This window comes from Stigmatopora nigra, chromosome 6, assembly GCF_051989575.1.
Source record: "Stigmatopora nigra isolate UIUO_SnigA chromosome 6, RoL_Snig_1.1, whole genome shotgun sequence".
Taxonomy (NCBI): domain Eukaryota; kingdom Metazoa; phylum Chordata; class Actinopteri; order Syngnathiformes; family Syngnathidae; genus Stigmatopora; species Stigmatopora nigra.
Window position 1 is genome coordinate 12,681,077 of NC_135513.1, and position 13,781 is coordinate 12,694,857.

General features: G+C 34.3%; 1 protein-coding gene across 1 annotated transcript in view; it reads right to left on the minus strand.

Moving 5' to 3' along the window:
- The window catches only part of sgcz (sarcoglycan zeta), a 171,757-nt gene that overhangs the window by 157,172 nt on the left and 804 nt on the right, over positions 1-13,781 (minus strand). The window lies entirely within an intron of this gene.

The window sequence follows — 13,781 nt, forward strand, 5'->3', positions numbered from 1 at the left end:
AAGAAAAGGGAATACGTTATTTTACCTGAGTGTATTTTCAATTTCAGGAATGAAAGTTGCATTGGCTGCCTGTCGTCCTTTGTGGCGTCGAGGCAAAGGTGCTTGAACAAAGATATGAGGAGTTGATTTGCTTCCAGCTTAGGATGAATGCTCTCAAACATCAAGAGTCAACCTCTGCAGTCGCTACCTGAGCTGAATGATGCCATATATGAAAGAACCATTTTCTTTATTTTGCTCTGATTTTGGGGGAAGACAGGAAAGTAGTCATTGGCTTTGACATGCATGGATGAAATATTTTTTTGTCTTTTCCAGGTCTTTTCCGGGAAGGAAATATTGGTGATTATTGCTCTGTGGTTAATTCATTCTTACTAAATTTGCAAGAAATACCCATTTTCACCAAAAACCTATATTTCCTTTTAAATTGGGAGCATGAATTGGTAATATTTGTGATATAGTGCGACGATAACCCATTTAAAAGAATAGATTTAATAGTATGATGTGCAAAAACCAATATATATGGTATATATATGCAAAAATTGACATTAATTAAGAAATATAGGACTACCCTATTTTATTAAGAAAATATAGGTGATTATTGCTCTGTGTTTAATTCATTTTTACTACAATTTGCAACAAATACCCATTTTCACCAAAAACCTATATTTCCTTTTAAATTGGGAGCATGAATTGGTAATATTTGTGATATAGTGTGACGATAACCCATTTAAAAGAATAGATTTAATAGTATGATGTGCAAAAACCAATATATATGGTATATATATTCAAAAATTGACATTAATTAAGAAATATAGCACTACCCTATTTTATTTTTGTTACAATTTGACAAATTTTTAATCAGATTATAAAATAAAGCCTTCAGTGATGCTGTCATATATATTTTTTTAACTTTACCCTTAGTAGTATCCATTCTATGTTTAAAAAATATTAAAAAAACTAATTAATAGTTGAGAGGACTGATACATTTGGGAAGCCATTTTTTCTTTAAAAAACACAACTGCAATTGAAAATATGACTGCGTAGGTGAAACAAATAATCCTGCCAGGGAGTTCTTCCACACAAAACATAAATGACTTGATTTGATATGCTCAATTTTAATTTCATGCTAAATCCCATTCATTAGCAATGGCATATTTTGGTCATAAAAGATCTGACGTGTCTACAATCTTTAGTCATAAAAAGGACTGAGACGTGATCCCCTTTTCTTTGACCTTTGTGGATACTTACATCTCAGCCACAAGCATGTTGTGTTCTCATTCACTCACTCTATGCCAAGCTTCTTCTACTTTCAGGTTTGCTGGCCACTCACCCAAGAACCTCTGCATGACCTACTCCCATCAGTCACTGCTCTTTCCCCTTAGCCTCAAATTGCAAAGTGCACCTATGTTTACCGTTCTTTCTCAAGCAACTTTCGAAGAAAAATACCACTACGACAGGTTTTTCAATTCAGAGTTTTCTCCAGTTGCTCTCTTCATTTAAAGCAGAGTTGTCAAAGTGACGGCCCGGGGGCCAAATCTGGCCTGCTGGATCATTTTGTGTGGCCCGAGAAAGTATATTATGAGTGCCGGCTTTCTGTTTTAGGATTAAATTAAAATGAAGAGTATAGATGGATATAAACTTTTCGGATTTTCCCCCCTTGAATCAATAATTGTCATTATTAAATCATTTTTTCAGTTCAAAAAGGGTATTTTGTAAAATCTAAGAATCTAAGGTGTATATATAGATGTATATTATATTTCCTAATTTTTTCCCTTTTTAAATCATTAATTTAAATTTTGTAATCCATTTTTTATTGGTTTTTAGTTCAAATAGCATTTTGTAAAATCTAAAAAATAAATATATAATATTTTCTGTTTTCCATTTTAATATTGAACATAATAAAAACAAATTAAATTAAAAAACATCAAAAGACACTTTCCATTACTAAGAAAAAAAAATCTCAAATAAATATTGTTTCATATCAATATAAAAAAACTGAATATTTATTTTAATCTGATTTAAAAATAAAAATAAAAATTTTATATCTATCTTTATATCTATCTTGATTTAAACACTCCGCCTAAATCAAATCTATTTACATCAGATCAAATACAAACGCCATTTCTAACTGCGATAAAAACACGGAAAACATCCCAAAATATCATTATATTACCGCTATTTAGCAAACAATCAATTTAAGCTAAACATCAAATAAATCAAGCCATGGCAACCAACAAATACCATTTAGTATAACATTTAAACCTTCTTAACTCCCATGTGCACCCATAATGAGTTGACCTCTGTCATCATTAAAGCACTAATAAACATGAAACCAAATATGACGTTTAAATAAGATGCATTTCACACTTCATTGTTACACAGGATGTATTTAAGAATGCATTGATTACAGCTCCTATCATTTGTTTTCTGCCATGGGCTCTTTTCTCCCCTCTAAGGCCTTTCTTCAGGTATTATAAGTGCTATTAATATCATTAAATGAGTAAACACTTTGCCCCCTTTACTCTCTCTTTCTCTCTCAGCCAATCTTTAGCCCTTTCTTTCCATTTAAAAACTACTGAAGACAGCAACCCCATTAAAGGCCATTTCACAACTACAAAGCAATAATATAAGTGAAGCCTACTCTACTTTTATAATGCCGCTCTCATCCGCATTGCGTTTTATGTTCATTTGGCCTTTTTCTATCATTTAAAATGCATTGTTGAACTCTCTGATTCCTTCTGTCTCTTTTTTCTCATTTATTTTCTGTTTTTTGCACTGAAAATACTCAAAAATACTCAAAAATTCTATTTAAAACATGATTATTCCAATATAACATCCTTCCAATCATCTTTTTAAGCAGTATTGGCCCTCCATCTATAAGATATTTCATAAAATACAAGTTTAGACACCCTTGTCATAGACTATCTGGCCATATAAATGCAATGTTGGCAGACTAGATGATATACATCGACACTAAGAGCCAAGCTATAAGTTAAAAATAGACATATCAATGACTTGTAAAGACTAATTCCAAGTATACTGTTCCAAAAGCGTGAACGTTTTACAAGCCAAAATGAGCATTTAAGACTCTTTTTCAAGGCTGAACAGATTAGATTGTACAATTTATGCCTTCAAAATGCTTGTTTACTGCAGAAATGTTTTGTAAAAGTGTGCTTTCAATGTTAATTAAGCGTAAAACAGCTTTGAGGATCTTCCAATTTCATTCAGACCTTCACAAAAACTAATTGTGTATGATCCTGTTAGCAAGCAAATGAGTAATAGCTTGAAGCAAACCTAACAGTTTATGATCATATCCCATATCGTTTGCATCCAAAATGCCCCCAAAAATACAATTTATTCTTGTCCTGATTTGCGTTTGAGAAAGATGAAACGGTTAAGGTGCAAAATGGATTAGAAATCCCCGATTTAGAGTTTTTTTTGCATGAGCTTGGGAGGTTAATAATGTGTTGGCTGATTACTTTCCTGCTATTCCTTCTTGCCTGTTCCATATCTAGGACGAGAAGACAAAGCTTTGAGCAGTTCTTACAGACAAAAAAAAATAAAAAATGAGCGCTAAATTCAGAACACTGATTTGTCTCCCAAACCAAGGCGAGTTTTGTATTGTCAAACTCCAAAATTATCCACCAAGAGAATCCTGCTGTGCTACTCATTCATAGATAACGCTTTTTGTCTCGCTAAATTAAATTCCGTACTTATTTGGAATGTATCAGAATGAAATTCAGACTTTTTTCTATCTCGGCCCAGAAAAATATAACGTATTACACGGACTATAAGTCGCACCAGCTAAAAAAATGCACAATAAGAGGAAAAAAGTAAGTTGTATTGGAGTATAAGTGACATTTTTCAGAGGGCCTTTTTTTAATTGAGAAGAAACCAAGGACCAAAATACGTAAAAGTAGCAAAAGTAAAATGGCAGAACAACAAGCTGAATAGGCATACTTTAACATTTGTTTTTTTTCAGATAACAATAGCCTAAACAAAAAAAAACATGACAGGTAGTAAGTCGATGGTCAGAAAGAGAAAAACGAAACATATATAAGTCGCACTGGAGTATAAGTCGCATGCCCAACCAAACAACGAAAAAAATGTGACTTATAGTCCAGAAAATACGGTATATGGCAATTAGGTAGCTTGCTTTTTCTCCTCTTTTTGTTTTTTTGGCTGATCATGAGCTCCCACTTTTGTCCTTGACTGCAAAAAAAGGTTTTTTTTATGTGTCATGCGCATTAAATACACGTGTGGCCAAGCTTGGCCAGATAAAAAAATGGCAGACATGAGGATTACCACTGTCACAGCTAGAAGAGATAACTGACTTGTCAGGAGAGCGAAGAGCCGGACGACAGATACATGTTGATGCAATATGTTACTGGTGACTTCATGTAAACATGCTGGGCCATTCTGGTGGCACATATGCTACACCTGTGGGAGAAGCACTCATGCCCAATAAGATAAAGAGCACTGCCCTAGTTCTGGAATGTCAGTTTCAAAATGTTAGTAGGTTACTTCATTTTTTTAAGGAATGAAACAATGGTTGCCAAAAAAATTGTGATTGAGAATGAATGAGTTTGCTAAATATATACAGACAATTTAATAGAGTAGAAAAACCTTTACTGTATTTTCACGACTATAAGGCGCCCTTAAAAGTCTTAAATTTTCTCCAAAATAGACAGTGCGCCTTATAATACAGTGCGCCTTATATCTGGAAAAAACAGACAACCAAAAACCACCACTGTCGGATATTAAAAAAACACAAATGCTTGAACTGAAAGAATACTGTTAAATATGCAGATGCCATCTTAGTTTACAAAATCTTCCGTCATATAGCTCCTCCCCCAGTGCAAGATTTTACACAAAAAAATCCAAAACATCAACAATGGCTGGCTCTAGAGGTGACTGTGTAGTGAGTGCTTCATACCTGGAAGTCAATAGCAATTACCGTATTTTCACGACCATAAGGCGCACTTAAAAGTCTTAAATTTTCTCTAAATTAGAGAGTGCGCCTTATAATACAGTGCACCTTATATATGGAAAAAACGCCATTCATTGAGGGTGCGCCTTATAATGCGGTGCGCCTTATAGTCGTGAAAATACAGTACTTTTTTATCAATTTGCTCTTTTTTGTTTCCTTTTTTAGTTGGATGAGATGATCAATTTTCCAACATGGCCTAATTTTAAGGTTTACACAATAAATGATTCATCGACTTAAATGACCTTAGTTGAAAATTAAAAATGGCAGGGAGAATAAATATTTAATGAAACTTCCCTGGCATATGTTAGTTAGTTATAGTCGTGTTCTTCTCAGCCAAAAAGGACAGAATAAAAAAATATCTTATTTTAGTTTAATTTAGCACACTGGGGGGACTAAATGTGTATACTTATTTAATAGAAGATTAAACTATTCAGACTGCAAGCATTTTTTATTTTTGTAGTTCAATTAATGTGTTCTTTAATCTATTAAAAGAAAATATTTTTACAGTTCTACATCTCCTGCAGAGCCAAAACACTAACAGCCAAGTTAAAAATTATAATATTATATATACACCCATAGAATTTACTCTTTATTGTGGATCGGTTATATTTTATGCAAATTAGTAATTGCAAAATCATAACTGATATACCATTACTATGTATTAAATTGTGATTGCTTAGGAAAAGTGTATTTACTTCATGTATTCACCAAGAAATACAAAATATAAGAAATACAAATGCAGTATTCCTGTGAGTCACTATGTTTAGTGGTTTGATGCTCAACTCAAGGAGCCCATTAATAATACCAATTAAATGAAAATAGTATTGACACAATAATCAGCTTGGGTTGCCTGGGCTCATTTCTAATCAAGCAAACTAAATTGCATATAGTAAAGTCAATGTAATTAACAAAAAATAAAATGAAACCTAACGAAAAATACGTCAAGTAAATAGAACAGCAAGTCATAAAATGAGCAGAATACTTTTTTTTTTAACAACTAAATGCTTTTGTCATTAGCCTGTTTTATATTTGCCATTTAAAATGACATTTTCTTAACTTTTACCCACAAATTATGAAAGGTTGTAGTAGTATCATATTAATATCACTAATTTTCATTGGAACTAGCTTTGTATCAAAAAATGTCAATGTCATTTTAACAAGTAGTCAGTATAATAAACATCTTCTAGATGCATTAAAATGATAAACTAAACTGTACCGAGGGACTCATTGTCTTCCAGTAATAAAGCAGCACACCTGCTTAAGGTAAATGGCTGATCTCATTGGCCTGGAGACTATAGTATAATATTTAGATTTTTTTTTTTGATAAATGGATTAAGAGAACTGGATTAAAATCCCTGAATATTCAGTTTTTTATAGATCTAAAACAATTTTTATTTTATTTTTTTGAATATATTCTCAGATTTTACAAAGTACCCTTTTTGAACTAAAAACACAGAAAAAAATGAGTAAAAAAATTACAATTATTGATTTAAAAGGGGGAAAATCAGGGAATTTAATATACATATATACTCTTCATTTTAATTTGACCCTAAAACAGAAAGTCGGCACTCATGATTAACTTTCCCGGGCCACACAAAATGACTCTGCGGGCCATATTTGGCCCCCGGGCCGCCACTTTGACACCTGTGGTATAGGACAATATAGTAGTATAAGGTAAGTTTCCAAATGCCTCTATTATGCCTCTTAGAAAATATCCAAGTCATCACTGACTATAAATAGAATAATACTATAAGTGTTAAGGAAGAAAAACCAAATAATCTGCAGCTAGACTTTATAAATAAGAGACTCCTACAGTGTTGAAGTGTTAATGGTCAAAGTTGGTTTGATTTATGAAGTGTTTGAATGCTGGGTTGCACGACCATTATATCAGCGTCTGGCAGTGATGCATACACTGTAGCATTAAGGCTTAATCACTATGATATGAGCGAGAGTTACTTTGCCACATGAATCAATGAAATCACCTGGAGCTTGTCCAAAGTCCATCTCAACGAGTTTGGGGAAACGATCACAATGGCTACCACTACCCGTCAATGACAAAACATGTCAAAGTGATCACTATCTTTAAAATTATAGCTAAGGTTGTAAAACATGAGCCTAATTTTTATCGAGAAAGTCCATTTTCGTACCAATTTGACGGACAAAAGTACTTCAGTGGGTCACAAACTATTTTTCTACCTTAAGAACCATTGATGTGTCAAAGATTTGTCATTTTCCTCTTTATATATCTCTAAAATAGGCAAGGTTCTAAAAGGCTAGATGTATAATGATGTGTATATGTGTAATTATACTAGCTAAAGTGTGATATTAACCCTTAGAAGTCTAGTTTGTTCTGTTTTTCCTCGCAATCATGTTTGCCCTCTCCAGCCTCTTCTGTCACTTGTATTGTATTGTACAGTATAAGTATGTCCTTTAAAGATAATGCTTGTATTTGTCAGACATCCAAGTAGAGTCTTCTAAACCTATTATGCTGAAAGCTTACTATACGCCATCGTAATGTTCAATTTAAACTAATCCCGTAATGGTGTCGTGTTCATGGTTGCCATTTGGGAACCGGGCAACCCTAAGGATGGGTATTGGGTGGGTGCCATTTTGCTTTTGGCGAGGCTTTTCTACTCGTTCTGGTGGATGACTGTAGTAGGGTGAGTTTGTCATTTTCTTGCCCACTCTCATTGTGGCCTGTGTTCTGTTTGGTCAGAGGTTGTTGCCAGATTTTGGTGGGTTTAAAGGGGGGAACGGTGCCTTAGGGCTCATCCTATGTGGGCTAACTTGTCCTATTTCCAAAGGCTAGTTGGGGGCGACTCAAATTAGATAGGGTGCAGACAATATTCCCTCTAAGCTGCGCTCTAGCACAATTGTGAACTACTCTCGTCTTCTTTGCGCAGCAGCAATCATATGGCGCGCAGTAAATAAAATCCAAACTCTTCAAATTTTTTTATTTTTTATCCATTTTCCAATGATGGCGCCATTTAAGCGGCAGCCAGTGGCAGTAGCTATGTCCACTCTTATGTTTTTTGGTGTTTTACAGCATGTTTTACATGAAAAATTAGAGGGAACATTGGCATGCATCTGCTTATGGCAATTGTGATACTGGTGTGCCCATAGCGAGCAATAATGTTCCTCACATTGGTACTCAGTGCGCTCAGGGAGGTTGTCTTTCTGCCTAGAATAACGAAAAATTAGAGGGAACATTGGTTGCAGATAGAGTTCTATTGGGTATGGCAACAGTCCTGTCTGTATTTTCTGTTTTTATCAAAAAATACAAACACAGGTACTCTTTGACATCCCAGTGTGGGTGCTGTTATCACTTTTCGACAATAGCAAACTTAGTATATCCGTACTTTGGGAATTTCTTTTAAAAAAGTAATTACATTTACCCTTATCGGCCCATAGCTCATTACCCTTTACTTTGACCTTCAACGTGTATTGGATGTGATATTAATAATTGTAATAGATGGCATGTAGGTGAGTGGCCTATGCAAGGTTTTCTTTAAGTAAAAGTTTGTACATGCCCTCCCAAAAGGTGGATTTAGAACACCTAATTTCACTCCAACACCTGGTTTATCAACATTCTTTAGCCATTTTTTTCTAAAATGTAAAGACGTAAAATATTTAGACTGAGCTACATGTTATCTTATCTAAAAGTATTCCCATTGGATGTCAAACTGCCAGATTATAACACTACCAGCAATACAATGTCATGGATTAGTACACCACATAAAGGTCACCTACTTCCATTAATCATGGAGTGTCTCAAGATCTCTTTTTAATTTGTGTCTAACTTTATAGTGACAGTTTAATGGAGACCATTTGTCTATTCCAATGCACAAAGCAAGCAAAATCTTTCATTCAACATCATTGGAATGAACTCACACTTCAACATTGCACACTTACGTGTTTCATGGTGACTTGGAAGCCTTTCAGTTGAAAATGTAGTTAAATGTTTCTTTCTTTATGCCAAATTTTCATTTTAAAGGAATATTAACACTAGCCAGTTGCGTTAATTCTACTATAAAACATATATAAACAATAATGCATGCATACTCGTGTCAAATGATTCTAATATGCCAATCATTTAAGTTTGTGTGCATATTAAATGCCTTTTAAATATTAAATACCTTGTAAAAATAAGAAAAAAAACGTATTAAAGTATCGGTCAAACCAGTTTTGTGTTGTACACTAACTTTGTTAGGAATTTGATGTCGGAATTATTATAAGTTTTTTTTTTTATGGTAGGAACTAAAGTGTAAGTTGGGATGGCATCAGTTTTTGTGTTGTTTTGTCCGAACAGAGTTTTATTCCCTGTCATTGTTTTGCAACTTCTGCAGAAGTGCCCTTGGAAAAATCACTGAACCTCTAATTGCTCCGTTTTAGATGCTCAGTGCCCAGAAACGCATGACTGAACTAGCCTCGAGTGGCTACTGAATGTGGGGAGAAACCTCAGTGGGTAAACAGTCACCATGTGAATGTTGATTCTTTCTGGCTGTGGTTTAAAAGATATCATTTTACAGCCAATTTAATGGATAACTAACCACCATTTGGATTTTGTCAAACTTTTCTTGGCAAGTCGCAAATAGTTTGATGAGATGCCATAAACAAAAGGCCCCTCGGACCACTATAGCAGACTGGGGGACTTTAAATCTATTGCAATATTATTATTATTTTATTCAGTGAATCAACTCAGCAAAAGCAAAATATTTAAAGCCTTGATTTTTACATGCTTGAGTACCGTATTTTCACGACTATAAGGCGCACCGTATTATAAGGCGCACCCTCAATGAATGACAGTTTTTCCATATATAAGGCGCATTGTATTATAAGGCGCACAGACTATTTTGGAGAAAATTTAAGACTTTTAAGTGCGCCTTATAGTCGTGAAAGTACAGTAATTGCTATTGACTTCCAGGTATAAAGCACTCACTACTTTACAGTCACCTCTAGAGCCAGCCATTGTTGAAGTTTTGGATTTTTTTGTATATAAGGCGCATTGTATTATAAGGCGCACAGTCTATTTTGAAGAAAATTTAAGACTTTTAAGTGCGCCTTATGGTCGTGAAAGTACGGTAATTGCTATTGACTTCCAGGTATGAAGTAGTCACTACACAGTCACCTCTAGAGCCAGCCATTGTTGATGTTTTGGATTTTTTTGTATAAAATCTTGCAGTGTGGGAGGAGCTATATGATGGAAGATTTTATAAACTAAGATGGCATCTGCATATTTAACAGTATTGTTTCAGTTCAAGACTTTTAAGTGCGCCTTATAGTCATGAAAATACGGTACCTCAATGGCGAATAGGCCATTGCATATGATAATATGTTGGGCCATTTATGTTGGGTTGTACATGTTTTCAGCGCAAGCATTTTTCTCAGGGTGAATACGTCAAGTAGAGAATGCCTGCTTAAACGATTTCTCCTCCTTCAAAGCAGAAAAATATCTTGGTGGGAATTTAGTGCATTTGGCAGATGCAATCCTGTTTGTGATTCTGGTTAGTAAAGCAGCTTTCCCATCTGTCTGCATGCACAATCTATCTTGCATGGACAACCTTTTAGTGAATCGGGCTTTTGCTTTCCTGCTTTGAGATGAAAGGATAGGGATGCTGTTTAGAACTGCTTAAAAGGCTGAACTCCAACTCTTAAGCTTTATCGGAATACAAAAAGATGTTCATCTTTGAATGGGTAAGACCTCTAAAACAAGGGAGTTAGACTCGGTGTTTGTTCGCGGGACGCTTTAACGTCAAATTAAAATGAAGAGTATAGATGTATATTAGATTTTCAGATTTTTCCCCTTTTAAATCAATAGTTGTAATTTTTTAATCCATTTTTTTCTGAGTTTTTAGTTTAAAAGTCATTTTGTGAAATCAAAAAATATTTTTAAAAAGCTCAAATAAACATTGTTTCAGATCTTTAAAAAAACTGAATATTCAGGGATTTTAATCCAATTCTTTTAATCCATTTTTTTTAAATAAATGGATTAAAAGAACTGGATTAAAATCCCTAAACATTCCGTTTTTTATAGAAGTAAAATAATGTTTATTTAAGCTTTTTTAGAATATTTTTAAATTTTACAAAATGATTTTTGAACTAAAAACACAGAAAAAATGATTTAAAAAATCACAATTATTGATATAAAAGGGCCAAAAACAGTAAATTTAATATAAATCTATACTCTTCATTTTAATTTGATCCTAAAACACAAAGTCAACACTCAATGTACTTTCCCCGGACCACACAAAATGATACGGCGGACCAGATTTGGCCCCCAGGCCACCACTTTGACATTCATGCTCTAAAAAAAAATATTTATTCTAACCGATGTCATTTCTGTCCAAGAAATTTCTAACAATCAATACCACTTAAACATCCCAAATTGATATTGAAACCTGAAGTCATTTACAAGCAGAGACACCTTAATCACAATCACACACACCCATGAAATCCTTAAATACCACATATTGGATTTTAGGTGGTTATAATTCTAATGTCCTCAAACTTGTCCTTGTTCAATCTCAGGAGATTGCATTTGCTTTTATGCACATATACTAACACCCTCAAAGAAAAAAAGGGCTTTTAAAATGAGTGCATGTTTAAAAAGGCAAGTTTGGCAGAAAGCCAAAATCCTGCTAATACTAAACTGTCATTTACATGTGATTTAAGCGATTTTTTTTTTTGCGAACAAATGATGGACTTTTCAAAGACTTTAGTGATACAAACACTCTTCTTTTCCATACAAAAACAACTCAGCGGGAGAGTAAGCAGATGCCAAGGATTTCATAGCAGCTCTTGAATACAACAAGCAAAGCAATAGATGGATAGAGAAAGATGGAGAAGGACTCAAATTAAAATTGAATGCCTTTGTTGTCATTATACAAGTAGAATGAAATCTCATAAAGCAAAAGATATCATTTTTTATTCAGCAGAAAAGGTTAGGCGCTCCAACTAATTGTTTTTTTCATAACATTAACATGATCTTACTATGTATAATTTCTGCCTTTTAAATAATTACCGTATTTTCACGACCATACGGCGCACTGCATTTAAAGGCGCACCCTCAATGAATTACACATTTTTCTCCATATATAAAGCACACTGGATAATAAGGTGGCATGTCTATTTTGGAGAATATTTAAGACTTTTAAGTGCGCATTATAGTCGTGAAAATACGGAATTTAAAACAAAATAAACCCTTTAAATGGGATTGAGAGTCAAATTTCATCTTGCCACACCACTAAAATCCAAATCTGGAATCAGAAATTGGCCCTCTGTCTCTAAATACAGAAAAAATAATATATTTAAAAGAGAAATTGCATCTCAGGTACATATTATGGCATCGAAAGACACAAAGACAATTCAATCGATATACAGGATAAAATATACCTTATTTTCACGACTATAAGGCACACTTTAAAGTCTTACATTTTCTCCAAAATAGACATGTCGCCTTATAATCCAGTGTGCCTTAAATATGGAAAAAAAATTAAAGTGTCATTCATTGACGGTGCGCCTTTAAATGCAGTGCGCCTTATAGTCGTGAAAATACAGTAATAATCCCAACAGTTCCTTATACATAACACTAAAGGTCATTTTTTCTAATCCATATGTCAATGTTCATCCTTACGCAACCCACGAGACAAAACCAAAGTCAATCTCCCCTTTCAGAAAGACAACCACACAAAAATCTATTTTAAAAGCCAAAACCCAGCAGATCTACCCATTCAATTTACTTATTTACCAAACCAGAAACAGCAAATCACGTCAAGAAAATCAACACTTCCCACCACAATTGTCATTTACATTATACAAGTAGTCCCACATGAAATGTATCAGCCATACATTAATTCATAACTGCCTTTTCATGTGCTTCTCAAGATGTCACACAAATGTATATACAGAAAAATATGTTCTCCCTTCTCCCACACAGAAAATTAGCAATTCAATATATACAGTTAAGAACTCCCACACAAAATCAAACTTAAAAAAAATACAACAACATCCACTTTTTGATTGACAATAGTGTGAGACATCTACTCGTTTATTTATAGCGTGTTGCCTATTAAGAGTCACAGGTGAGTTAAGCTAGAGCCAATCCCATCTGATTTCAAGTAGAAATGGGTTCAACTTACCAGCCAATTGCATAGCCCCTTGTAGACTAACAACCATTTAGACGCACATTCAGGGAAATTTAGAGTCTTCAATTAACTTAAATGCTTGTGTTCTGATTATAGGAGCTATCCAGAGTACTGAAAAAACAAGCAAGCAAGGGAAAATGGGAAAACTCATCTAACAAAACGCCTTGCTATTGTTATTGGATCATAGTTAGATATTTTTATGGTAAAAAATTGGACTTTTCTCTCATATAATACCCTAATTTTAACACCTCTTACATTATATACTGTAGGATATAGTCGATATAGTCAAAAGGCATCACACCCACTCCACCAGCAAGTAATATCTTTGAAGTGGGTGTTGTGCACTGCACTTGAAAATGATCACGAACTGGTTGTATCACTGCACAGGAGTGGGAAAAAAAGAGAGAAATACAGAAATGGGGTGCTTCTACCTCCTCACCACTCTCTCTCTCTTTATTTGGACATATCCTTAGAGAATCCGCCCCGGATCGGACCATTCTTCAGGCATCCCACGAAACACACATAGACACACACATAGACACACACATAGCAGTTCTGTGCAAGGCAAGCATAATTGAAATTCACCCCACGCACTGAATTGACATACCCCGACTGCAATCCGTTTAATGCTCTAACCAGTGCGAGATGAT